The 26,755-nt window shown below is 47.2% G+C and overlaps 1 long non-coding RNA gene across 1 annotated transcript; it reads right to left on the bottom strand.

The window, feature by feature from the left end:
- Window positions 1–12,643: 12,643 nt before the first annotated feature.
- Window positions 12,644–22,515, bottom strand: LOC135978115 (uncharacterized). Its single transcript, XR_010595527.1, has 2 exons — window positions 19,891–22,515; window positions 12,644–16,256 (listed from the first exon to the last, which is right to left on the bottom strand). It is a non-coding gene; the product is annotated as an uncharacterized LOC135978115 (long non-coding RNA).
- Between the last annotated feature and the right edge of the window lie 4,240 nt (window positions 22,516–26,755).

The following is a 26,755-nucleotide window of genomic DNA, read 5'->3' on the forward strand; positions in this document are numbered from 1 at the left end:
AGCCCTTTGCTTTTATAGAGGGATAAGATTAGAAAGTGAAAGTAGAAGCAATAGTTTACTGCCACAATTCCCATAAGTATCTCTTTAGTTCATAAATATGAGTATTTGAAAAAAACTGATGAACTGATGATTAGGGAGGGGAAGAGGAGGCAGAGGGGCCAAACTGGATGATGCCATTGAAGAACACCTGAGGAAAGGGGGAACAGAGGCTTAGAGAGGGAAACAATGGCCTTCCAGGCACTGTGTGTGGGGGGGGGAGTGAATGCAGTTTTGCTCTCCTTCTCCTTTCTCCCACTCCCCATTTTCTCCTCCATTTCTGATCTCACTACTCCCAGCATAATCCAACCACAGACCCCATCCCCAAGTCTTATTCCTCCCTGGCAGGCTCCACCATCCCCACTCTGCCACAGACACTCCCTCAGAGAAGACGTAGCTGCATCCCTCACCCCCGTCCTCTCCTGGCAGGTCCCAGGATGCCCTATAAACCCCCGCCCTTTGGTACAGTCTATTTCATCAGATTTTCAATTTAAGGATTAAGCATGGCAATTTTCTGGGCTGTGACAGCCCAACCTCCACACACATTGTCCACTACTTTCATTTTCCAGTCTTACGACACACAAACAGTGGTGGTGATTAGGGTGACCAGATGTCCCGATTTTATAGGGACAGTCCCGATATATGGGTCTTTTTCTTAAATAGGCTCCTATTACCCCCCACCCCCGTCCCGATTTTTCACACTTGCTGTCTGGTCACCCTAGTGGTGATTGACTAGTGACTTTGTGTATGGGGCTGTTTAGAATCTTGCAAGAAGGGGAATCCCTGCTGTGTGAAGTAGATAAACATGTTATAATGGGGTCTTGTGTTGCTGAGGGAGTGAAGAATGAGAGTTTAAGACAACACCAAAGGAACAGAGCATGAAGAATAATGTACCTGAATAAGAATAAACAGTTGCACTGGGTCCTGTACCCGTACCTAGAAGTGGCAGAAGCAGCGGCAGCTCCAGGCATCAGCGCTCCAAGCACGTGCTTGGGGCAGCAAGCCACGGGGGGCACCCTGCCAGTCCCTGCAAGGGTGGCAGGGAGCTGCCTTCGGCAGCATGCCTGCGGGAGGTCCTTCAGATTCGGCAGCAATTCGGTGGCGGATACGCCGAAGCTTCGGGACGGTTGGACCTCCTGCAGGGGTGCAGCCGAATCCGCGGAACTGGGGACCTCCCACAGGCATGCCGCCGAAGGCAGCCTGCCTGCCTTGCTTGGGGTGGCAAAAAGTTAGAACCACCCCTGGGCAGAAGAAACTGATTTCCTTGTAAGGTACAATATAAATATAGAATTTAGCAAGAGATGTTAAGAGTAACAAAAAGGGTTTCTTCAGGTATGTTAGCAACAAGAAGAAAATCAAGGAAAGTGTGGGCCCCTTACTGAATGAGGGAGGCAACCTAGTGACCGAGGATGTGGAAAAAGCTAATGTACTCAATGATTTTTTTGCCTCTGTCTTCACGAACAAGGTCAGCTCCCAGATTGCTGCACTGGGCAGCACAATATGGGGAGAAGGTGACCAGCCCTCTGTGGAGAAAGAAGTGGTTCGGGACTATTTAGAAAAACTGGATGTGCACAAGTCCATGGGGCCGGATGCACTGCATCCGAGGGTGCTAAAGGAGTTGGCGGGTGAGACTGCAGAGCCATTAGCCATTATTTTTGAAAACTCATGGCGATCAGGGGAGGTCCCAGATAACTGGAAAAAGGCTAATGTAGTGCCCATCTTTAAAAAAGGGAAGAAGGAGGATCCGGGGAACTACAGGCCAGTTAGCCTCACCTCAGTCCCTGGAAAAATCATGGAGCAGGTCCTCAAGGAATCAATTATGAAACATTTAGAGGAGAGGAAAGTGATCAGGAACAGTCAGCATGGATTCACGAAGGGGAAGTCGTGCCTGACTAACCTAATTGCCTTCTATGATGAGATAACTGGCTCTGTGGATGAGGGGAAAGCAGTGGATGTGTTATTCCTTGACTTTAGCAAAGCTTTTGATACGGTCTCCCACAGTATTCTTGCCGCCAAGTTAAAGAAGTATGGGCTGGATGAATGGACTGTAAGGTGGATAGAAAGCTGGGTAGATCGTCGGGCTCAACGGGTAGTGATCAATGGCTCCATGTCTAGTTGGCAGCCGGTTTCAAGCGGAGTTCCCTAAGGGTTGGTCCTGGGGCTGGTTTTATTTAATATCTTTATTAATGATCTGGAGGATGGTGTGGACGGCACTCTCAGCAAGTTTGCAGATGACACTAAACTGGGAGGCGTGGTAGATACACTAGAGGGTAGGGATCGGATACAGAGGGACCTAGAGAAATTAGAGGATTGGGCCAAAAAAAACCTGATGAGGTTCAACAAGGACAAGTGCAGAGTCCTGCACTTAGGACGGAAGAATCCCATGCACTGCTACAGACTAGGGACCGAATGGCTAGGTAGCAGTTCTGCAGAAAAGGACCTAGGGGTCACAGTGAACGAGAAGCTGGATATGAGTCAACAGTGTGCTCTTGTTGCCAAGAAGGCTAACGGCATTTTGGGCTGTATAAGTAGGGGCATTGCCAGCAGATCGAGGAATGTGATCGTTCCCCTTTATTTGACATTGGTGAGGCCTCATCTGGAGTACTGTGTCCAGTTTTGGGCCCCACACTACAAGAAGGATGTGGAAAAATTGGAAAGAGTCCAACGGAGGGCAACAAAAATGATTAGGGGTCTGGAGCACATGACTTATGAGGATAGGCTGAGGGAACTGGGATTGTTTAGTCTCCAGAAGAGAAGAATAAGGGAGGATTTGATAGCAGCCTTCAACTACCTGAAGGGGGGTTCCAAAGAGGATGGAGCTCGGCTGTTCTCAGTGGTGGCAGATGACAGAACAAGGAGCAATGGTCTCAAGTTGCTGTGGGGGAGGTCCAGGGTGGATATTAGGAAAATCTATTTCACTAGGAGGGTGGTGAAACACTGGAATGCGTTACCTAGGGAGGTAGTGGAGTCTCCTTCCTTGGAGGTTTTTAAGGCCCAGCTTGACAAAGCCCTGGCTGGGATGATTTAGTTGGGAATTGGTCCTGCTTTGAGCAGGGGGTTGGACTAGATGACCTCTTGAGGTCCCTTCCAACCCTGATATTCTATGATTCTATGATTCTAATTTATGTCTATAAGTGGTGTCTATAAGAGTTGAAAGGTCCCACATTTCCTTCAGACCATGCCCCTTAGCAGAGGCCAGGTACGACCACATGGTCTTACCCTAATCCCAAAACCAAATTGATGCAAAGCTTTCAGCTATAAATAACCCTCTCATCACTTGATACCTTTTGGGATCATAAGAGATAGGAAGAGACTATGCACAGACCTGTCAATAAGAGGGCGGGAAGCTGGGGACACCTCTGCTACACCAGCTCAGACGTGTTGTGGTTGTTCAGGTGGGAAGGAGTTTAGATAAGAAGAAACTAAGGTGTATTATTTGTATATATACATCCAGTAGCTTGGAGATATGAGTTCGCCTAAGAGTCAGTCTTAAAAGACAAAACAAGAGCTTTTATCAGAAGATAAGGGACGCTTAGTTCCTCCCAGGTTTTTGAAGCCTTCTAACTATGCCTTTGTAACCCATGGGAGATTTCGTAGAACCTGCTAGCACAACTATCACTCATGGGTCATTTTTACCTACCTGTCATGTAGGTAGAAGGATTTATGTAAAATATATGTGTGAAATAAATTAACTTTTAAATGAATTTCACTAAAGATCTGTTTGCTTTGATGATGAAATGGTAAATAATTTAACGTGACGGGTATTCAGGCATTAAGTGTTTCTGTGACTTTAAATTGTACTGTTTGCTTAATTTTTAGTCAAGACTCAGGGCTAACAGGAAACAATAAGAATCACTTGGAATCCTTGGCCAGCAGGCAACATGGTGCTGTATAAAAAAGGGGGAGTGACTTCCCTAGCCGGCTTTTGCAAAGAAGGGAAGCAGGCAAAGCAAATTGCGTCTAACCTCAATTTAACAAAGGATTAAGACTTGTTGTACATGACCCAGTGTTAAAACTTTTATTTTAAATAATGTATATTGAACAAAGCCAATTAACACTATTTGTCTTTGTCTTATTTAGGGGCAGGGCTTAAATTCAGCCAGAGCTGTCCAGAGCTGAGCTCCTGTAAATATTTTCTAACCCATGGGGGAGAAGCTCTGAGCCCCTGGACATCCTGCGGGGGGTTTCAGGGAATATTCTATTAGAATTTCAACCCCGTTTAGGGGCATCTAATATAGTGCCCTTTATGTGTAATAGCAACTTATAAAATTCAACATTGATTTCAAGGGCTATGCTTGATAGAAATGAAAAAGGTAACTTACTAAAGGGAACTAGGGTAAAGAAAACCCTGCTCATCACCCTTCTAATCTGTAAGATATGGGGGTGGCAGGGTGAGAAATTAGGAAAAGGAGCAAAGGTAAAACCTTTAGGTAAAATTAAAGCATTTAGGTTATTCCGTTGTTTACATATCTGCATGGCCAAATTTGCCAGCTACAAAATTTGAATTAATTTTTTCAGTTGTTAATGAACATGTTTTTAGTTTAGCTAATTTGTTGTTGTGTATTATTGTCCCCAAAATAGGTATCAAGTGAGTTGTTCTTTTGGTCACACCTAACATGGCTGTGGTAAAGTAAGCTAGTAGCGTGTAATTGGAATAGCTCTGTTGCTGGAGCCTTGGCTTGCTGAACGCAGGGTTGTGAGTTCAATTCTTGAAAAGGCCATTTACGGACAGGGGCCAAAAAAAAAAAAAAGGAGAGTTAGGGATTGGAGTAAGGGGCTTGGACTAGGTAACTACCTGAGGTCCCTTCGAGCACTGATATTCTGTGATGTTAATTTTGCTTTACATAAGAATCATTCTTTTAAGGAAGTTTTGAAGTCTCTTTGAAGACTGTAACAAAAAATTGTAGTCACCTCTGCTACCCTCCTAGTGAAATAGTGGCTACTAATATCCAACCTAGACCTCCCCCACTGCAAGTTGAGACCATTGCTCCTTATTCTTTCATCTGCCACCACTGAGAACAGCCGAGCTCCATCCTCTTTAGAACCACATCCTTTCTGTGGTGGGGGGTCCCAAAACTGGATGCAATACTTCAGTTGTGGCCTCACCGGTGCCAAATAGTGGGGAATAATCACTTCCCTCAATCTGCTGGCAATGCTCCTACTAATGCAGCCCAATATACTGTTAGCCTTCTGGTTTTGCAAATATTAGTTTTATATTTATAGGCATATTTGCCTCAGTGAATAACATAATTGTAAACAATATTTGTATATAATTTTGATTTGGGGTATGTCAGGCAATGTGGCCAGTTGTTTGGCAGGACCAGGTTAAAGTTCATAAGTTCTTTGAGCCAATCACAATATTAATGTAGGGTTTATACATATTATAGAATGATAGAATCAAAGAATATTAGGGTTGGAAGAGACCTCAGGTAGTCACCTAGTCCAATCCCCTGCTCAAAGCAGGACCAACACCAACTAAATCATCCTAACCAAGGCTTTGTCAAGCCGGGCCTTAAAAACCTCTATGGCTTGGCCTACACTAGTGGGGGTGGGGGGGGTCGATCTAAGTTACACAACTTCACGTAGCTGAAGTCGATGTACTTAGAACTACTCACTGGTGTGTCTTCGCTGCTGTGAGTTGACTGCTGGTGCTCCCCTGTTGACTATGCCTGTGCCTTTTGCTGAGATGAAGTACCGGAGTCCACGGGAGAGCGCTCAGTTTAGGGTTAGGGTTAGACTAGATGTGATAAATCGACCCCTGCTGGATCGATTGCTGCCTGCCGATCTGGCAGGTAGTATGGACGTATCCTATGGCTGGAGATTCCCCCGCCTCCTTAGGTAACCCATTACAGTGCTTCACCACCCTCCCAGTGAAATAGTTTTTCCTAATATGCAACCTAGACCTCCCCCATTGCAACTTGAGACCATTGCTCCTTGTTCTGTCATCTGCCACCACTGAGAATAGCCGAGCTCCATCCTCTTGGACCAGGGCCAGCCCACAACATTTTGGCACCTGAGACACTGATGTGCTTAGACTACCTCTGAGCCATTTCCCCTCCCAGCTTGGGGCTTCAGAACACTGCCTGGTTTGAGCCAGACATGCTTGCCTGCTGCAAACCCAGACCCAGGTCTGAACCACATCCCCTGAATGTTGCAGGCTTAACTAAAAACAGCTTAAGAAGTTTTCCTGTCTCTAACTCTCAGATGCCCAGCACCCAATGGGGTCCAAACCCCAAATAAATCCATTTTGCCCTGTATAAAGCTTATACAGGGTAAACTCCTAAATTGTTCGCCCTCTATAACACTGATAGAGAGATATGCACAGCTGTTTGCCCCCCAACCGAGATATTAATATATACACTGGGTTAATTAATAAGTAAAAAAAGTGTTTTTTATTAAATACAAAAAGTAAGATTTAAGCAGTTCCAAGTAATAGCAGACAGAACAAAGTGAATTACTAAGCAAAATGAAATAAAACACGCAAGTCTAAGCCTAGTAAAGTAAGAAAACTGAATACAGATAAAACCTCACCCTCAGATGTTTCAATAAGTTTCTATCACAGATTGGATGCCTTCCTAGTCTGGGAATCCTTTCCCCTAATAGAGCCCTTGTTCCAGCTCAGGTGGTAGCTAGGGGATTTCTCATGATTGCAGCCCAGTTTGTAGTTTGTCCATTGCAATAGGAAGTGAAAGACAGTGGGGTGGGGTCGCTCCCTTTGTTCTATTTCACCTCCTAATATATCTTTTGCATAAGGCGGGAATCCTTTGTCCCTCTCTTGGTTCCCACCCCTCCTTCTAAATGGAAAAGCACCAGGTTAAAGATGGATCCCAGTTCAGGTGACATGATCACATGTCACTGTAAGACTTCAAACCCTCATTCCTCCGAGCCTGACTCACAGGAAGGCCTGCAAGCAAACAGAGCCATCCACAGTCAATTGTCCTGGTTAATGAGAGCAACCAAGATTCAAAACCACCATTAACGGCCCACACTTTTCATAACTACAATAGGACCTCAGAGTTATATTTCATATTTCTAGTTTCATATACAAAAGTGGTACATTTATACAAATAGGATGACCACACTCAGTAGATTATAAGCTTTGTAATGATACCTTACAAGAGACCTTTTGCATTAAGCATATTCCAGTTACAGTATATTCACACTCATTAGCATATTTTCATAAAATCATATAGAGTGCAACGTCACACCACCTTCTAGTCCATTCATCCAATCCATGCCTCTTTAACTTGCTGGCAAAAATACTGTGGGAGACTGTATCAAAAGCTTTGCTGAAGTCAAAGTATATCACCTCCACCACTTTCCCCATATCCACAGAGCAAGTTATCTCATCATAGAAGGCAATCAGGTTGGTCAGGCATGACTTCTCCTAGGTGAATCCATATTGACTGTTCGTGATCACCTTCCTCTCCTCCAAATGTTTCAAAATGGATTCCTTAAGGACCTGCTCCATTATTTTTCCAGAGACTGAGGTGAGGCTGTCTGGTCTGTAGTACCCCGGATTCTCCTTCTTCCATTTATTAAACATGGACACCATATTTGCCTTTTTCCAATCGTCCGGGACCTCCCCTGATCACTGTGAGTTTTCAAAGATAATGGCCAATGGCTCTGCAATCACACCAGCCAACTCCCTCAGCAACCTCGAATGCAGTGCATCCAACCTCATGGACTTGTGCATGTCCAGCTTTTCTAAATAGTTCTTATCCTGTTCTTTCACCAATGAGGGCTGCTCACCTCTGCCCCATTGCCCTTATATAAATCGATGGTACACCCACATCTTGAATACTGCATACAGATGTGGTCTCCTCATCTCAAAAAAGATATACTGGCACTAGAAAAGGTTCAGAGAAGGGCAACTAAAACGATTAGGGGTTTGGAATGGGTCCCATATGAGGAGAGATTAAAGAGGCTAGGGGCTGTTCTACACTAGGGGGGATTGATCCAAGATACGCAAGTCGAAATATCTTGGATCGAATTACCTGGGGTCCACACGGCGCAGGATCGACGGCCTCGGCTCCCCCGTTGACTGCGCTACCACTGCTTGCTCTGGTCGAGTTCCGGAGTTGACGGTGAGCGCATTCGGGGATCGATATATCGCGTCTTAACAAGACGCAATATATCGATCCCGGATAAATCGATTGCTACCCGCCGAAATGGCGGGTAGTGAAGACGTACCCCAGGACTTTTCAGCTTGGAGAAGAGGAGACTAAGGGGGGATATGATAGAGGTATATAAAATCATGAGTGATGTGGAGAAAGTAGATAAGGAAAAGTTATTTACTTATTCCCATAATACAAGAACTAGGGGTCACCAACTGAAATTAATGGGCAGCAGCTTTAAAACAAATAGAAGGAAGTTCTTCTTCATGCAGCGCATGGTCAACTTGTGGAACTCCTTACCTGAGGAGATTGTGAAGGCTAGGACTATAACAGCATTTAAAAGAGAACTGGATAAATTCATGGAGGTTAAGTCCATTTATGGCTATTAGCCAGGATGGGTAAGGAATGGTGTCCCTAGACTCTGTTTGTCAGAGAGTGGAGATGGATGGCAGGAGAGAGATCACTTGATCATTGCCTGTTAGGTTCACTCCCTCTGGGGCACCTGGCATTGGCCACTGTCGGTAGACAGGATACTGGGCTAGATGGACCTTTGGTCTAACCCAGTACGGCCATTCCTATGTTCTTATGTCCTTATGCTGTGCTGCCTCATGCAGCAGTCTGGGAGCTGAAATTGTCTGTTAAGACGGAGGCAAAAAAAAAAAAAAAACATTGAGTACTTCAGCTTTTTCCACCTCATCTGTCACTAGGTTGCCTCCCCCATTCAGTAAGGGTCCCACACTTTCCCTGACCTTCTTCTTGTTGCTAACATACCTGTAGAAACCCTTCTTGTTACCCTTCACATCCCTTGCTAGCTGCAACTCTAATTGTGCCTGTGGACAGGGGATTCCAAATGCTTTTCCATGCCCATGTGTTGTGAGCTTGTGTTTGTGATAAAGGTACAAACCACATGGCAAAGGATATAAAAAGGCAGCTGCATCCTCTCCATTTTGTCTTCAGTTCTGCTTCTAACCTTTGGAGTAACTTCTCTGAAAATTGAAACTTTCAACAAAAGTAGTCTAAAGGGCCTATCATCAATCAAAGGTAGGCCCTGCCCTCTGGCCTCTCAGGCCCTGCCCACCTATCACCCTAAGACCCAGGGTCAAGAAGGACACATGCCTGGAAGCAAAGGGTGTCATGTGACCCCTCTAAGAACTCCGCCCACCACCCTCTACCAATCAGGATGGGTTTCAGCCAGAGAGGATCTCCCTGAGAGTGGATTTGACCAATTGCGGGGAGATCCAGGGAGGGGTGACATGCCCAGAAGAAGGTCATGTTACCCCTCTATGAGCTCCCCCATCACTCTCTTTCAATTAGAGCAGAGCACTGCCCCCCAGAAGTCCCAGTGCCATGCGGAAGAGGCCATTTCGTTCCAAGAACGCGTGTTTTAGAAATCGTGGAAAACCTGAGAGGAAACATGGACTCCCTCACCAGTCCTTTGAGAACTTTGGACTTTGTTTTAGCTCCGAGGGCCTTCAACTGCCCGTGGAGGAAGTACTACATCAGCGACAGTTCCGAGGAGGAGGGAGCTGTCCAAGGGAGCCCTTTGGCCGAGCCATTGATGGATGCGATGAAACCCAAGTGCTCATGGAGCAGCCTGACGAGTGTGAGGGCCTCTTGTCCACCCCATGGAGGAAAGCGACCATGGCTCATGGGAGTTACTGGTGGACAAGGTCAATGGAAAAGATGTCACTCAGGTAAATGAACGATTAAGAACATAACATAAGAATGGCCCTACTGGGTCAGACCAAAGGTCCATCTAGCCCAGTATCCTGTCTTCCAACAGTGGCCACTGCCAAGTGCCCCAGAGGGAATGAACAGAACAGGTAATCCTCAAGTGATCCATCCCCTGTCACTCATTCACAACTTCTGGTAAACAGGCTAGGGACACCATTCCTGCACATCCTGGCTAATACCCATTGATGGACCTATCCTCCATGAATTTATCCAGTTCTTTTTTGAACTCTGTTATGGTCTTGGCCTTCACAACATCCCCTGGCAAGGAGTTCCACAGGTTGACTGTGCTTTGTGTGAAGAAATACTTCCTTTTATTTGTTTTAAACCTGCTGCCTATTAATTTCATTTGGTGACCCCTAGTTCTTGTGTTATGAGAAGTAGTAAACAGCACTTCCTTATCTACTTTCTCTATACCAGTCATGATTTTATAGACCTCAATCATATCTCCCCTTAGCCGTCTCTTTTCCAAGCTGAAAAGGCCCAGTCTTATTAATCTCTCCTCATACAAAAGCCGTTCCATAGCCCTAATCATTTTTGTTGCCCTTTTCTGAACCTTTTCCAATTCCAATATATTTTTTGAGATGGGGTGACCACATCTGCACGCAGTATTCAAGATGTGGGCATACCATGGATTTATATAGAGGCAACATGATATTTTCTGTCCTATTATCTATCCCTTTCTTAATTATTCCCAGCATTCTGTAAACTTTTTTGATTGCCATTGCACATTGAGTGGATGTTTTCAGAGAACTATCCACAATGACTCCAAGATCTCTTTCTTGAGTGGTAACAGCTAATTTAGATCCCATCATTTTATATGTATAGTTGGGATCATGCTTTCCAATGTGCATTAATCAACATTAAATTTCATCTGCCATTTTGTTGCCCAGTCACCTAGTTTTGAGAGATCCTTTTGTAGTTCTTCTCAGTCTGCCTGTGTCTTAACTACCTTTAGTAATTTTTTATCATCTGCAAATTTTGCCACCTCACTGTTTACCCCTTTTTCCAGATCATTTATGAATATGTTGCATAGGACTGGTTCCAAAACAGACCCCTGTGGGACACCACTGTTTACCTCTCTCCATTCTGACACTGACCCTTTGTTTCCTATCTTTTAACCAGTTACCAATCCATGAGAACACCTTCCCTCTTATCCCATGGCAGCTTATGCTTTGCGTAAGAGCCTTTGGTGAGGGACCCTGTCAAAGGCTTTCTGAAAATTTAAGTACACTATATCCACTGGATCCCCTTTGTTCACATGCTTGTTGACCCCCTCAAAGAATTCTAATAGATTGGTGAGGCATGATTTCCCTTTACTAAAACCATGTTGACTCTTCCTCAACAAATTATGTTCATCTATATTTCTGACAATATTGTTCTTTATTATAGTTTCAACCAGTTTGCCTGGTACTGAAGTCAGGCTTACACACCTGTAATTGCTGGGATCATCTCTGGAGCCCTTTTTTAAAAATTGGCCTCACATTAGCTATCTCCCAGTCATCTGGTACAGAAGCTGATTTAAATGATAGGTTACAGACTGCAGTTAGTAGTTCTGCAATTTCACATTTGAGTTCTTTCAGAACTATTGGGTCAATACCATCTGGTCCTTATGACTAATTGCTGTTTAATTTATCAATTTGTTCCAAAACCTCCTCTAATGATACCTCAATCTGGGACAGTTCCTCACATCTGCCACCTAAAAAGAATGGCTGGGAGCTGGGAATCTCCCTGACATCCTCAGCCATGAAGACCGATGCAAAAAATTCATTTAGTTTCTCCGCAATGGCCTTATCGTCTGTAAAGATGCTGGCTTTGGTGGAACCCAACTGAGAGTACCAATTCAGGACGAATTGCTTAAAGCAGGGCAGTTACAGCCGAAGGCTGGGATCCTTTGTACGCCAAGGCAAACCAAACCAGCCAAACACAGAAGACTTCAATTTTAGCCCACTGGCTATCTAGAAGTCATACAAGCAATTCCCTTAGACACTCCAGTTTCCAAGTATCACCACCAGTACCACTCGTTATAGGGATGAATGGTTATGAAAACCAATATCCCAGCAAAAGAAAAAGGTTCTCCCGATTCCAAAGGACCAAGTCCCAGACCCAGGTCAATATACAAATGAGATCTTACCCACAATGAGGATTTCAAAGGAAATGAGCATTGCTGTTCGGGGCAAAATATTACTTTGAGTTTTGTCACGCGGTGTACAGTCACGACCACCTTTCCAGGTACCGTTGCCACCTCTGCTTGAGTGTGATATGCTCAGAGAGTGTGGGCGTGCAGCTGAGGTGTCCTAGTGTATCCTGTATTGTCACTCCAAAGAGTGTTTAGACAGACACACTGATTGTGAATTGAAAAAACAAGTTAAATCCCTGTCTAAAACGTTATGTGATCAGTGTCAGTCTTATGTGGATAAGCGGCACAAGTGTAAAGGGAGGCGCTGTGAGCAGTGTCAAGGTTTGTTCACTGGTGATGTAGACAGCCACCTGTGTTTTATGGACAGCATTAGAAAGCCCGAATCATCAGAAAAGTGTATTTTTTTACAATTTTGAATGCACGCAGGAGACAGGGTTGCACATGCCCAATTACATTTTTGCTATGTCCCTAAAGCAACTTTTAAGTCTGCATATCTATTCAAGGGTGCCCAGTTGAATATCTACTCCCTTCCCAAAGTATAAACATCCAGTGTCCAGGGCTGAATCTGCCCCTTAATCTGTGGTTTTCGAAGAGCAATAATGATCAGATGCACAAAGTGCCAGGTCACATCAGTTTATTAAAATATAAAAGTATTTCTCCAAGAGTCAGAATAATAAAACCACAGGCAATGAGTATATGGAGCAGTGAGATAGAATGCACACTGGTTCCTGATTGCAGAATACAGAGTAAATCTGTTGCACCAAATTGGTTCATATGATGCTATCAGAGCCCAAGACAATGCAACTCTCTGAACTTTACTCTTTTGTGTTTTTAGCTTCCCCATTTACTCTGCAGCAACGCTTCTTTTACCTAAACTAAAGATCCCTGTAGTGCCCCAAAATCCTGTGGAGTTTGCTCATCAAGTGGGTTACCACCAGAACAATTGTAACGTGAAAGTTGGAATAGGGACATGCTAAAACTGTGGCATACCAGGGTTGCAGCTTGAAAGTGCTGCTTGGCCCAGTCTATCGAGTCCAGGGACATATAAGGGTGACAGCTTAAAAGTGCTGATTGACCCGATCTGCTCAGACTTCCTCTGTTAGTGTGTGTGTGTGTGTGTGTGTGTGTGTATGTTCATCTGATTCTGGTGCTGGAGGAATCCAGCCCTGGGGAACCTAGGTGCTGCAGGATAGCTCCAGTGGGAGGGGACTTGCAGAAGGGAGAAGTAGAGCTCCATATGAGAACACAAGTGACACACGCAATACATTGATAGAATTACCGACACCCCTCCCCCAGAAGAGTAACCCTAATAAATGAGCATACCCCAAAGTAATGGGCAAATCTGGTAACAGACTATGTCCACGGGGACAGAATACCTTACAAAGGCAACAGACACTGGAGGAGCTTTGGGGCTGGCCTGCAATTCTGCACTGGGCGGATATGGTCCTGTGATCTAAGGGACCCTCGGATAAAGGAAGGGGGCTGGTAGAGCACATAGTGGTTATGTAACTAAACCGTCTTCTTCTTGTCCTTCTTCTCAGTCAGCTGTTTTCCACCTTACTCCCCCTTCCCACTCATGTTTTCTGACGTTTACTTTGGATACTACTCCCAGGACTGGAATATTGGGTGGGCAGTTCCACAATGCAAATCCTATAGCAAGGCCTCTATATCCCTGCTCAAGTGGTCGATGGGTGCGGCACTGGACCGGCAAAAATTGGACTTGAGAAATTATCTGTGGAGTGGGTCTGTTAGCCAAATGGGCTCGTTTCCCCCTGGAGCTGCCCAATTACCCCAAGGAGGCACGGGAGTCGAGAAGACGGCTTCAAGTTCTTTACTGATCAGTCAGCTGAGCGGGTGTCCCCCTCGACTCATGCCAGAGGGAGGAACACACCTTACAAGCACAACTGGGCTTCTTTTATACAGAGAGACAAACAACTTAGCGTGTCTAAATTCTGCTAACCTATGCATTGTTTAAATTCAGTTCTAGTAGTAATCAGGATACATCTGTTTAGCTTCCCGTCCTTCACATTCCTTTCCCAGGGTCCGTCCAACCCCCTCCCCTTTTCCATATATCCTTCTATACATCCTGTATACATGCAGCTTCATGCATGGGAAACGACAGTGAGAACTGAGATAAGCATGTTTACTGGGATAACAAGCAGAAGCCGAGATAAACATGTTTTTCGGTTTTTGGGCCTAACAAGATTCCCCCCTAAAAAGCATTTTGAGAGCCTTATGGCCCCCAATCCTCAGCCTTCACCGGCTGGTATAGGGCCATCATTTGTTGGTGTATAATTTGATTAGCCATTCGTCAGACTAATGCAACTACACAGGGAGCTAAGCAAGCTAGGGTTAATAGGGTTGTAATAAAGAGTACAAAGAGAAGAAGGCCTTCTCGGAGCCATCCCAGTTGCGGTAACCAGGACATGAACCAGTCCATATTCCACCCACCCCATGTTTGGACCGGGACATGGGCTAGCTTCCTCATTTCTTTTGTTAGCTGTTTTACCGCCTTTCCATTATCATCTATTTGTAAACAGCAATTAGATTAGTTTAATTTTGCACAAATTCCCCCTTCTTCTGCCAGCAAATAATCAAGAACTAGATGGTGCTGGTAGAGCGCATTCCTCATCTGAGTGGACTGATCGGCCAAAAGATCAAGAGCTGCAGCCGTCTGATTAGTTATTATTTCTAAAATGGCTTGCAGCCTAATTATCCGATTCAAGTTGTAAATGGGCTCCCTTGCCCCTGAGATCCACTCATTAGGATTCCATGTAGCTGGACCATAATGTTTTATAATTCTCTCAGGGGGCCACTCCTGAGCCCCCCATGTTTGGGAGCTTCCGGCGGTCAGGGTGGAATCCACGAACCGCCTTTCTCTAATTAAACCTTAATTCCCAATTTATTTCCCTGCATCTGGGGTAATAGAAAGAACAAGGGTCTTATATATCCAACATAACATATCCCAGACCAATTTGGAGGCAATCTTCAGTAGGCATAGGACCCGCAGATCCAATAATGGCCCTTTAGAGCCCAGGTTCCATTAGCAAAGGGGCCATCCCAGGTTTCCTCATTCTCATCGTCCTCTAGATGGTAAAAATATAAAGGATTACCTGGCCCTAAAGGTCCCCCCACCATTCCATCAGCTGAACTGCAATAATCACATCTCCATGCCCCAGCTCCTGCTTTTCAGACACAATCGCAGCCCCATTTTGGCTGATTGGTGCTAGACCAGAATTGTTTAAAACCCCATACTCGAGTTCCATTCTGATTCTGCCATGCCCATTGAAACCACCGTACCACATGGTCCTTGCTAGTGGTATTGTCTACCTGGCAACTCGTGAATAGGGCGTCAAAGAACCCATCCTGTCCTACCGCCCTGCAACCTTCGGCCGTAGGGTAGTATTGTTTGGAGCATTTCACCCAACTATTATTGGTGAGCCTCACATGGGTCTGGTTCCATTGCCCCTGATATTTAGAACAGTCATACAGATGACAATAAGGGTCCCAACAATCAAATCCTGGGGATAGAGTCCAATCACACTTGCTTTCTCCCAAGTACACTCCCTCCCGCCTTGTCCGATTAAGGCAGAGAATACCCATTCCAGAAGAATACAGTCGCCAGGGGCTACTATCCTCAGTCCAAACCCCCGTTCCATCGTGGACTATACTCAAATTGCTGAGCCACCATTTGGGCTGTACAGGCTGGGCTACCCAAGGCCATTCATTTAATTCCCCTGGGCCTCCGCATACCCAACAGTTACTGAGGTTTATGGATTTTGCTATTGTCTCCCCCGCAGCTGTAAAAACCTATTTTCCCAACCATAATAGTGGTGGAAGCACATAAACAAAAATATTAACAATAATTTCATTATCTTTTTCTAAACAGTCCCTTTAGTCCGTCCAAGTACTCATACTCCCAGGTGGAGTCTTCACCTGTGCCACCCCGGGCGTCCGGAGCCGGGGCGGGCAGAGGGCCGGTGTCCTCTTCCACTGACTCAGTTTCTAGGTTAGGGTTCAGAAACCGTTTTACCCGCGTATGGTGCGTCCATTTGTCACTCCCAATAACTTTGACTGCAGCTTGGCTGATAAGCAAGACAGTATGCGGGCCGTCCCACCGTGGTGTAAGGGGGTCACGCTTCCACTTCTTGACGAGGACCTGATCACCGATCTGGAACAGGTACATGGGCTGGTCCAAGGGAAGGGCCTGAAAAGGCACCGCGTCGATGCAGCTGTAACAAAACAGATTGCAACCCAGAGACCTGTTTCCATAAGGAGTCCTTCCCCATTTCCCAGTTTACATCCTCCCGGAACCCCGGGATAATGGTGAAAGCTTAAGACCCTTACGTGGGGCCCTTCGAATGCGGGTAAGGGTGAGTGGTAACGCATCAAGCCACTTTAAACTAGACTCTGTGCATAGTTTAGTGAGGGTATCCTTGAGAGTTCTATTCATTCTTTCCACCTGTCCCGTGCTTTGCGGCCTCCAGGGTGTATGCAACTTCCATTGTATACCGAGTGCCTGGGACACCTGTTGCAAGACTTCAATACAGTCATGAGTGGGGCTGGTCTCATAGGAAACCCAAGGGTCAGGCAATAGGGTAGCTAGGTTGAGGGAGCTAACTGTCCTAGAGGTTAAGTTAGGGGCTAGCAAGGGCCCTACCTCATATCTGGTATGTCGACTGGGATTTAGATGCTTTTCCCCAGCGCCTGTCCCCAGTATTTGAGGCATCCCCTGGGGAACCACAACCTCAGTGTCCCCCCCCAGGGTAAACTTTTCAGCCTCCTGTACAAGGAGAGCGGTTGCTGCAACGGCCCATAAGCAGGCAGGCCACCCCTTGGCGACAGGGTCCAAGACCTTCGAATAGTATCCAATGGGTCGCCAGGTTGGTCCTGACCTTTGGCACAGGACTCCAGCTGCCACCCCTCCTCTTTCATGAACGTATAGGGTGAATGGCTTCCGGGAATCTGGGAGGGCTAGAGCGGGAGGCTGAACCAAGGCTTCTTTAAGCTCTCGAAATGCTTTTTCCATTTCCCTGGTCCATTTCCAGTGGAGCAGACCTTCTTTAGTTAAAGACTCATATAGTGGTCTGGCTTTTCCCCCATAGTCAGGGATCCAGAGTCGACAGAAGCCAGTCAGTCCCAGAAAAGCCCTTAGTTCTCGGGGGTTCCGGGGCTGAGGGCTATCAAGTATAACCTGGATTCTTTCTTTGCCCAAACTGCGACTCCCTTGGCAGAGGTGGTATCCAAGGAAGGTGACCTGCTGCTTAACCAACTGAGCTTTTTCCTTTGATACTTTATATACCTGTACCCCAAGGTGATTGAGGAGATCTACAGTTTGCTCCTTGCAGACTGTCTCTGTTTCAGTACTTAAGAGCAGATCATCGCAGTACTGAACTATGTTACATGCAGGATGGTTAGCCAGGAATGGGGCCAGGTCCCTTTTTAGCTGTCTGCCAAAAATCTCTGGTGCACAGGTGAGTCCCTGTGGGACAACAGTCCAAAGATATTGGGCCCTGTAATGGGTGTCCGGATCCTCCCATTCAAAGGCAAACAGTCTCTGCTATTAACTTGTTAATTTGTTTTAGGTCCTGGACCAACCGATACTGCCCATTAGGCTTAGGCACCCCCATTATTGGAGTATTGTATGGGGACGTGTCTTCCTTTAACCACCCGCACTGCAAGAACTTTTGAATCAGGGGTTTTAACCCGATCCGAGTGGTTAGCTTAAGGGGGTATTGTCGAATTCAGACTGGGCTGCTTCCCTCCTTAAGGGAAATATGCACTGGTGTAGCATTCCTGGCTCGGGCCACGCCTCCTTCCTCTGCCCAGACCTTGGGATTTACACACACACACACACCAGCTGGCTTCCATCACTTCCCTTACATTCCAGGGAGTGATCTCTAGCATTTATGAGAGCCATCTGGTAATTAGAGGCTTGTTGCTTAGGGATTCTGACTTCCATTGTCCCGTTATTGAATGAGATCTCCGCCTGTAATTTAGTGAGGATATCTCCTCCGAGCAGCGCTATGGGGCAGGAGGGACTGCAAACAAACTGATGGGAAATTTGACGGTCCCCTATTTTTACTAGGAGAGGCAAAGCTTTTTCCAAAGCTGTAGTTTGTCCCTCTATCCCCTGGACTATGGCACGTCCCCGAGCTCTATCTCGGGGAGCCTTATTAAGGGGGAGCAAACTAAGAGTGGCCCCAGTATCAATAAGGGCTTCAATTGGGCGGCCCTCCACTTTAATTTTTACTGTGGGATCCAGGCTGGCAGCTTGTGCTGTCAGGAGGGGCCGCTGGGTTCCCCGACCCCCCTATGGGGAAGACTCCTCCCCTGAACATCCTGTACTGTTGTAGAGGATGGGAAGGGATGGGGTTTTATCTTTACATTCCTTTCCCATGGCCTGTCACCGGGGGCATTCATTCTTCCAGTGCCCCTCTTTCCTACAGATAGCGCACTGATTTTGACCCAGGCAGGGGCCCCGCCCCTTCCCCGGTGGCCCTGGCCGTCCCTTAACTTTGTCCCCCCTTTCTTCATATCCTTTCCTTTGGGCCATGGCTAAAACATGGGCCCCTTTCTTCCGAGAACGGGGGATTCTGTTGCTTCCAATTATATAGCTCACTAGTGGTAAAGGGAATATATACCATAGTGAGATTACCCTCAGGGGCTACAGTTTCCTGCAGTGGACACAAATAATTCTGTTGCAGGGGCCCTTGGAGTACCGGGCCACCCTTGCTCCTGGTGTGGTTAGACACCGGGGAGCTCAGAGAGATCGGAGGGGGCTCCCGTTTGGAAAAGTCCTGGTCGCTTGGCTCACCCCTTTCAGTTGAGCCATTATCCTCAGAGGAGGGGGTGGGGATTTCAATTGAGGATACCGGAGCCAGGAGGCCGGGATACAAAGGAGGAGGGGGCATAGGATCAGGGGCAGAGGGAATCACAGTCCGCGGACAAGATTTCTTAACAGGGAAACAGGGTTTCCTAACAGGGGCACGGGCCATTAAGGTTTTAATAGTTTGTGATCTACATTTTTGCAACCATGGGGGATGATTGGTCACAAGGTCCTGCCAAATATCTATATAGGGATATTGGTCCCAATGCCCATCCCAGGTCACAATGCTATGTACTGCTTGTGCAACCCCTGGTTTGAGCGTCCCTCCCTCGGGCCATTCCACCCCGAATGTCATCCATTCAAGAGTACAGAATTTTACAAGCTTGTCTTTACATAATACAATTCCATAATTAGCCTGGCGTCTAAACGCCTTCCAGTTATGCAGCATACATCCCAGGGGTGTCCAGGAGAAGGTGCTTTGTCCGGACCCCATTATGCTTTACCCAGAGTTTTCCGAGACAGAGATATCAAGAGGGGGAAGAGGTATAGATCTAGTTCTAACTCAGATATCTGCTGGGTCACGAGGTTCGGCTGACCCCCCTTGCAATCAAGATATCCTGGTCATCGGGTTTCCCCTTGCAGGAGTCTTGGGGCGGCTGAAGTCAGCTTAAGCCTCAGACCTGTCAGCAGCACTCATTCATCTTTCACACAGATCCTTTAATCAGTTACAATCTCGGTTTCCAACACACCATTAAGAGGAGAAACAAGATTACCCTTCCTATAGACAAGAGTAATCCCTGAGGTTGCTCCAAGTCCCAATAATTGTTAAAAACGGCCCATGGACTTGTGGAGTTAGTTACATTACTCATTGGCCGTTATTTGCTTACCCTTTAACCAAAAACACAACAACAAGACATTTACAAAGCTACAATAATGTTAACATACCTTCCCGTATACAGGCTGCCTAGGGGATTTCCATTGTCCAACCCACACCTCGGGGGCGTTATTCCTCAAACCCAGGAGGTAAACGCACTTACCGCCCGAAGTGGCCGCGTCCGGCAGTCAGACTTCCCCTCCTTCTGAAGCCGTCTTGCTTCCGTGTCCTTCAGAGTTCTCTTTAGAGAGGACGCAGCCGCCCCGGCCGATTGTGACGATCCGAGGCCCGAGCAAAGCAACAGCTCGAGGTGGCCACTCCTCGGAATCGCCCTCGGCCGTCGGTCAGTGCCCTCTACAGGGAGAGAAGTCCCGGCGGAGTCGCCATTTGTTAGCCAAATGGGCTCGTTTCCCCCTGGAGCTGCCCAATTACCCCAAGGAGGCACGGGAGTCGAGAAGACGGCTTCAAGTTCTTTACTGATCAGTCAGCTGAGCGGGTGTCCCCCTCGACTCATGCCAGAGGGAGGAACACACCTTACAAGCACAACTGGGCTTCTTTTATACAGAGAGACAAACAACTTAGCGTGTCTAAATTCTGCTAACCTATGCATTGTTTAAATTCAGTTCTAGTAGTAATCAGGATACATCTGTTTAGCTTCCCGTCCTTCACATTCCTTTCCCAGGGTCCGTCCAACCCCCTCCCCTTTTCCATATATCCTTCTATACATCCTGTATACATGCAGCTTCATGCATGGGAAACGACAGTGAGAACTGAGATAAGCATGTTTACTGGGATAACAAGCAGAAGCCGAGATAAACATGTTTTTCGGTTTTTGGGCCTAACAGGTCTAACACAGTAAGTAACCTAGAAATTGACACTCGATTGTCAGAACTGGCTATGCTGAGCATATCTATAGGAATACCAGGAGGGAATGCCCACCAATTAATGGGGGCGGCTCTGCAAATTGTCACAGACCTGACTCAGCTATTATCGGTATTAACTGATGGGGTGGCAAGTGCTACACAAAGGGCAGAGTGGGGCACAGCATGTGCCTCGGCACAGGCAGGGCTAATGGCACACCTCCACCACATCTTGCAAGCTGCACAGAAGGCTACATGGTCTCCTTTACTTAACCCCATAGTAACCACCAGGTTCCTCTTACAGTAGAGCAACACTTGCACCATCACTTTGGGGTCCTGCTCACCTCAGAGGTGCCTAAATTATACCCTGCTCCAGAGCTCCAGCCAGGGAGCAAGGTAGGGGGCTGCTCCATTCGGCTCCTGGAAGCCCTGGCATGGACCCACTCTGGCTCCTACGCATAGTGGCAGCCAGGGGGCTCTGCTATGCACGCTGCCTCTGGCCCCAAGCACCGCCCCCGCAGCTCCCATTGGCTGAGAACTGCGGACGGGGCACCGCTCAGAGTCGCCTGGCTGCAGCACCATTTGAGGTAAGTGCCACCCGGAGCCTGCACCCCTTAGCCTCTCCCTGTGCCCCAACCCCTGCCCCCATTCTGCTCTCCCTCCTGCCCTCCAAACCTCTCGATCCCAGCCCAGAGCACCCTCCTACACCCCAAACCTCTCATCCCCAGCCCCACCCCAGAGCCTGCAACCCCATTTAGAGCCTGCATCCCTTCCCCTGCCCCAGCCCAGAGCCCTCTCCCGCACCCTGAACTCCTCATTTCTGGACCCACCCTGGAGCCTGCACCTCCAACCAGAGACCTCACTCCCTCCCGCACCCCAACCCCAATTTTGGGAGTATTCATGGCCTGCCATACAATTTCTATTCCAGATGTGGCCCTCGGGCCAAAAAGTTTGCCCATCCCTGGTTTACAGCCTCCAGTTCAGGCCTCAAATTTTACACCAGGCCCAATGCTCCAGGCTCTCTCTTGCTCTCTCTCTCTTTACTACAATAACCAGGCTCAATCAGTTTATTAATCAAAGATTATTAGTCAAAGATTAATCAGCATGATACAGAAGGGTTTCACTATGTTTATACCATTGATCTGGGGAAGCAGTACTGCTGTACTGAGCCATTCAATGGAACCATTAAATGGAAATTGCTGTCTCATGACCCAACTAAAACCTCTCCAGTGCATCATCAAGGATCTACAAGCTATCCTGAAGGACGATCCCTCACTCTCACAGACCTTGGGAGACAGGCTAGTCCTTGATCACTGAACCCCACAACCTGAAGCAAATACTCACCAGCAACTACACACCACACAACAAAAACACTAACCCGGGAACCAAACCCTGCAACAAACCCCAGTGCCAACTCTGTTCACATATCTATTCAAGGGACACCGTCATAGAACCTAACCACATCAGCCATACCATCAGGGGCTCATTCACCTGCACATCTACCAATGTGATATATGCCATCATGTGCCAGCAATGCCCCTCTGTCATGTACATTGGCCAAAGCAGACAGTCTCTATGCAAAGGAATAAATGGACACAAATCAGACATCAAGAATTATAACATTCAAAAACCAGTAGGAGAACACTTCAATCTCCCTGGACACTCAATAACAGACTTAAAAGTGGCAATTCTTCAACAACAAAAAATTCAAAAACAGACTCCAATGAGAAACTGCAGAACTGGAATTAATTTGCAAACTGAACACCATCAAATTAGGCCTGAATGAAGACTGGGGGTGGATCGGTCACTACAAAAATTAATTTCCCCCTGATGATACTCACACCTTCTTGTCAATTGTTTGAAATGGGCCACCTTGATTACATTGGCCTCATTAGCACTACAAAAGTGATTCCCCCCCCCCTTGGTATTCACCCCTTTTTCTCAACTGTTGAGAACAGCCCACTTCCACCTTAATTGAATTGGCTCGTTAGCACTGACCCCCCCACTTGGTAAGCCAAATCCCATCTTTTCATGTGCTGTGTATTTATACCTGCCTATTGTACTTTCCACTCCATGCATCTGATGAAGTGGGTTCTAGCCAACAAAAGCTTATGCCCAAATACATTTGTTAGTCTTGAAGGTGCCACAAGGACTCCTCATTGCTTTTGCTGATACAGACTAACACGGCTACCCCTCTGAAACCTACCACAGCTGAGATTTCTCTCACTGGTCCTGTTAACAACTACACACTGTGAACATTTCACAGCAGGACCATTAACCCTAAAGGATAAAATGATGTCACAGAGCTCACGGATTCCAGGACTTTCAGAGACCTCCAGGACATTTTCTGCTTCAGCCCTGGGGTGTTGGGGGGCTGGAGGTGTCAGCTGGCTGGGGCCCTGGAGCTCTGAGCTGCTGCAGGTGGTGTGTGTGGGGAGGGACACGGAGGCGCCTGGGAAGTGACTTAGGGCCCTGAGGCACCGCAGGCCCTGGAGCTGTCAGCCACCATGCTGCAGGTTCTGGGTCCCCTGCCCACAGCGGGCCTTAGGCTCTCTTTCTCCCCCACCATGGGGCTCGAGCTTTAGTCATCCCCCATTAGCCCCTCCCCCCATTATTTTTGGTTATTGCCTGCGACCTGTCCCTGACTTTTACTAAAATTAAGAGTGACAAATTATCCCCACCGCACTGTAACACACTGTACAGGAGAGGGGAGGGGCCCTGAGGAATCACATGGCAACCACGTGGCCTAGTGGAGAGACCCCTGGACTGGGACTATTCCTAGCTCTGCCATTGGTCTGTTGGCTGACCTTGGGCAAGTCACTTCCCCTCCCCGTGCCTCAGTTTCCCACCTGTATAATGGGGATAATGATGTAAAGCTGTTGGAAATGTCCTGATGTGAAGCACCATGGAACACTTTGGTGTTTTTATTATTACCTAGGCACAGTAGCATGGCAACTGCAAACCTAGGCAGGGACAACAGCTGTGTAAATGGCCACGAACTCCCACCGACAACCATTTCTCTTTCGGTTTAAAACACTAGGAAGTTAAATAGCAAAAAATTTCATTGACACAGAGTTCAGGTTGCCCAGTGAGATCTCCTGCCCTTCCAGAACTGTGAGTTCAGCAGAACTCCAACTTCTGAAAAACAGGAAACAAAGTTATGGCAAAGGCCCAACCCACCTTAGCTCTGCCCCCTTTGAGTGATGCCCCCTGTGCTCAGAACATGCCCACACCCACTCTGCCTGGTCAGTGTTATTCACTGGCGCTACCTGCTCTTGTCCTATACTGAGACACTGACCTGCTCCTTGACAGAACACCACACCTGTAACATTCAAACCATGTCATCCCCTTTTCCAGCCCCTTCACCCTACCACACAGGACAGCACCTAGACGTGTCCTTTCCCCTGCTCATCACTAAATGCACAGCCTGCGCTCATCTCCCACCTCGCTGCTGATAATCCCCATGGCAAGAAGACCCCAGTGCCCTGCTACTGATCCAACCTGCTCAATCCTGTATGGAAACGATGCAGACTGGAACCTCAAGGGTCCATGGGCACCTCGTTCCTTTGATCACACACCTGGGGGAATCAGACCCAGATCTCCTCAGGTCAAAATCACAGTTCTCTAATCTGCTGCACCTAATTCTTCCCTCATTCAGGATAGCTACACCTCACACAGTGACTGCAGCTGGAGTTCACACAGACAAGTCCCAGGGTCTATTGGCAGCGTCGGGTGAAGGTAAGGGTGGTGGCGGGGGGGCAGAGCTATGATAAAGCATTTACCTTAACGCTGCATTTCATGGTCTTCAGATATTTGAGTTTTCCTGAACTTGACATTCTGGAAGGGCCCAAGGTATCACTGGGCACCTTTTCTCTGTGTTAATGGAGGTTTTTGCTGCTTAATAAATCCCTGCCCACCCCCTGCACCACAGCGCCCCCTCCTGACCTTCCCAAACTTCTTCTGAGCCCTGCCTCCCTGCAGCACAGCACCTATACTGAGCCCCCCGCTCCACCGCAGGCCCCCCAGACTGAGCCCCCCCGCCCAGCTCCTTGCAGAACAGCGCCCCCTATTGAGCCCTCACTCCACTCCATGCAACATGATGCCCGTAACTGATGCCCACCACCCTGCTCCCTGCAGCGCAACTCCCCTAATTAACATGTCAGCGGCTCCCTGCAGTCCAGTGCTCCCACCTGAGCATCCAGCCACCTTCCCTGGGGCATTGTGCCCCCTGTGAGATCACCAACCTCTCCTCTGAGCACAGCGCCCCCTACTGAGACCCTGCCCCACTCCCAGAAACACAGCACCGCCTAATTAGCCCCTGACCTGCTCCTTGCAGCACAGTGCCCCCGACTAACCTGTGGAAGGAAAGTCACCCTCCATTACACCCTCCTCCCCTCCTGGTTGCACCTATGGTTTAACAAGCCGCAACCCAGAAAAGAATCTCTCACCGTTAGTCCTGAAACACTTCAGTTCTTCTGAGTTTTATTGAAGTAGAACAGATGGGCCAGTGTCCAGCTGTGATCTCTTCACACACAGACACACACGTCTCGTCCTTATATACTGAGCAGAGATATTGATCTGATTCATATCGAAAGTGAAGGTAGCAAGTCACAGATCGGCTGCAAAGCTCTCCCCGTCCCCACAGGACAGACTGCCTAAGCAGGCCTGTTTGCTTCCTCTTCAGAGATGGTAAACAGTGTAATTGCTGCAGTTATGTTACCACAAAGCTCTTTCTAAGCAGGCACATTTATTCTTAAGCTAAATACGATACAGATAAACCATATTAAAAACAATAAATGCACCTACACGCATGCTAATAAGCTCACCAGAGATCCCCCAACTCCAACAGGAGCTGAGCTCTGGCTGGGAGCAGCCCTTCAAACCCCACCCACGGGTTTCTCTGGGGTCACAAACTCATAACAGCTTTTGCTCAGAATAAGCCCTGAGTCTTACGGGCCTCAGCCGGCCCAGTCCTTGCAGCCCTTCCCTAAGGATTGGGAAACCCTTGGACCAGAGCTGCTGTCCATTTCCTGGATCTGAAAGAAGGCCCAGAGTCAGTGAAAACTCAGGTTATTTATCCCAAAATTCTTTCTTTGTCTTTTGCTCCCTGGAGAATCCACTTTGAACCAATGAATGCCAACTTCTACAGGTGGCGGTGCTGCTCTGGACACGTTACAAACTGACTGACTTTGCCAAAACATCTCCACTTTTCTCAGGAACTGTAGTTACCCCACCTCATGCAGATACAGACAATCCCTGATCCACGTGGATCTATGAATAACTGCATTTCATACAACAGACTCAAAAGACAATAAACTTAACTCAATAAACTTCGTCCAGGATATTGCCATCTCTGTTACAGTTGTTAGGTGTTGATCTATGATTGATGAAATGATGACTTGTGGACATGCCTTTAATGGATCAATTATGTAAGTGTAGCTGCCATTAAAGGAATTCCACTGGTCAATCGGTCACAAGAAAGGAATGTTCAGCGCCCCTTTGTCATACACAAGCCTGGTCTATAAAGGGGGGATTTTCCGACAGGTAGTTGGAATGGTTCAGGCTGCAGTACCAGTTCCCCGCATCCGTGATGTATTTACACTCCTGTATCGAGCTGATTAATCTTTGACCAATAATCTCTGATTAGTAACCTGATTGATCCTGGGTATCTGACCTCTTGTTAATAGAATTGAATTTGTAGCCCTACCTATATACCCAGGGTGTTAGTGCCTGGGAGCAAATGGAGATAAATGTGTGCACCTCCCCTGGACAGCACCCTCTGCTGGTGGGGCTCCTAGCTAGGGAGCAATCCCATTGTTAAGGTTCTGGCTGAATTTCCATTACAAGCCTGATTTTGACCCCTTCTAAAACACACACAAAAGGTCTAATAAACAATTGTGTTAGTCCAGTTTTACGTCAGTGTGAGCCATTCCAATGTAAAACTGGGGTAACATTGGGGTGAATAAGGGCCAACAGGTCACATCTCCCTCAAAACTACCCCTGACCTGCAGAAGAGCTCTGTGCAGCGGGAAAGCTGGTCTCCTCCACCACCAGAAGTTGGTCCAATAAAATATATCACCTCACCCACCTTGCCTCTCAAAACTGGCATGTTGCATCTGGGCTTAAGGTAGAAATTTACAATAGAATTTTAAATGAATCTGACAAAGG

The sequence above is a fragment of the Chrysemys picta genome, unplaced genomic scaffold (genome assembly GCF_011386835.1).
Source record: "Chrysemys picta bellii isolate R12L10 unplaced genomic scaffold, ASM1138683v2 scaf124, whole genome shotgun sequence".
Lineage (NCBI taxonomy): Eukaryota > Metazoa > Chordata > Testudines > Emydidae > Chrysemys > Chrysemys picta.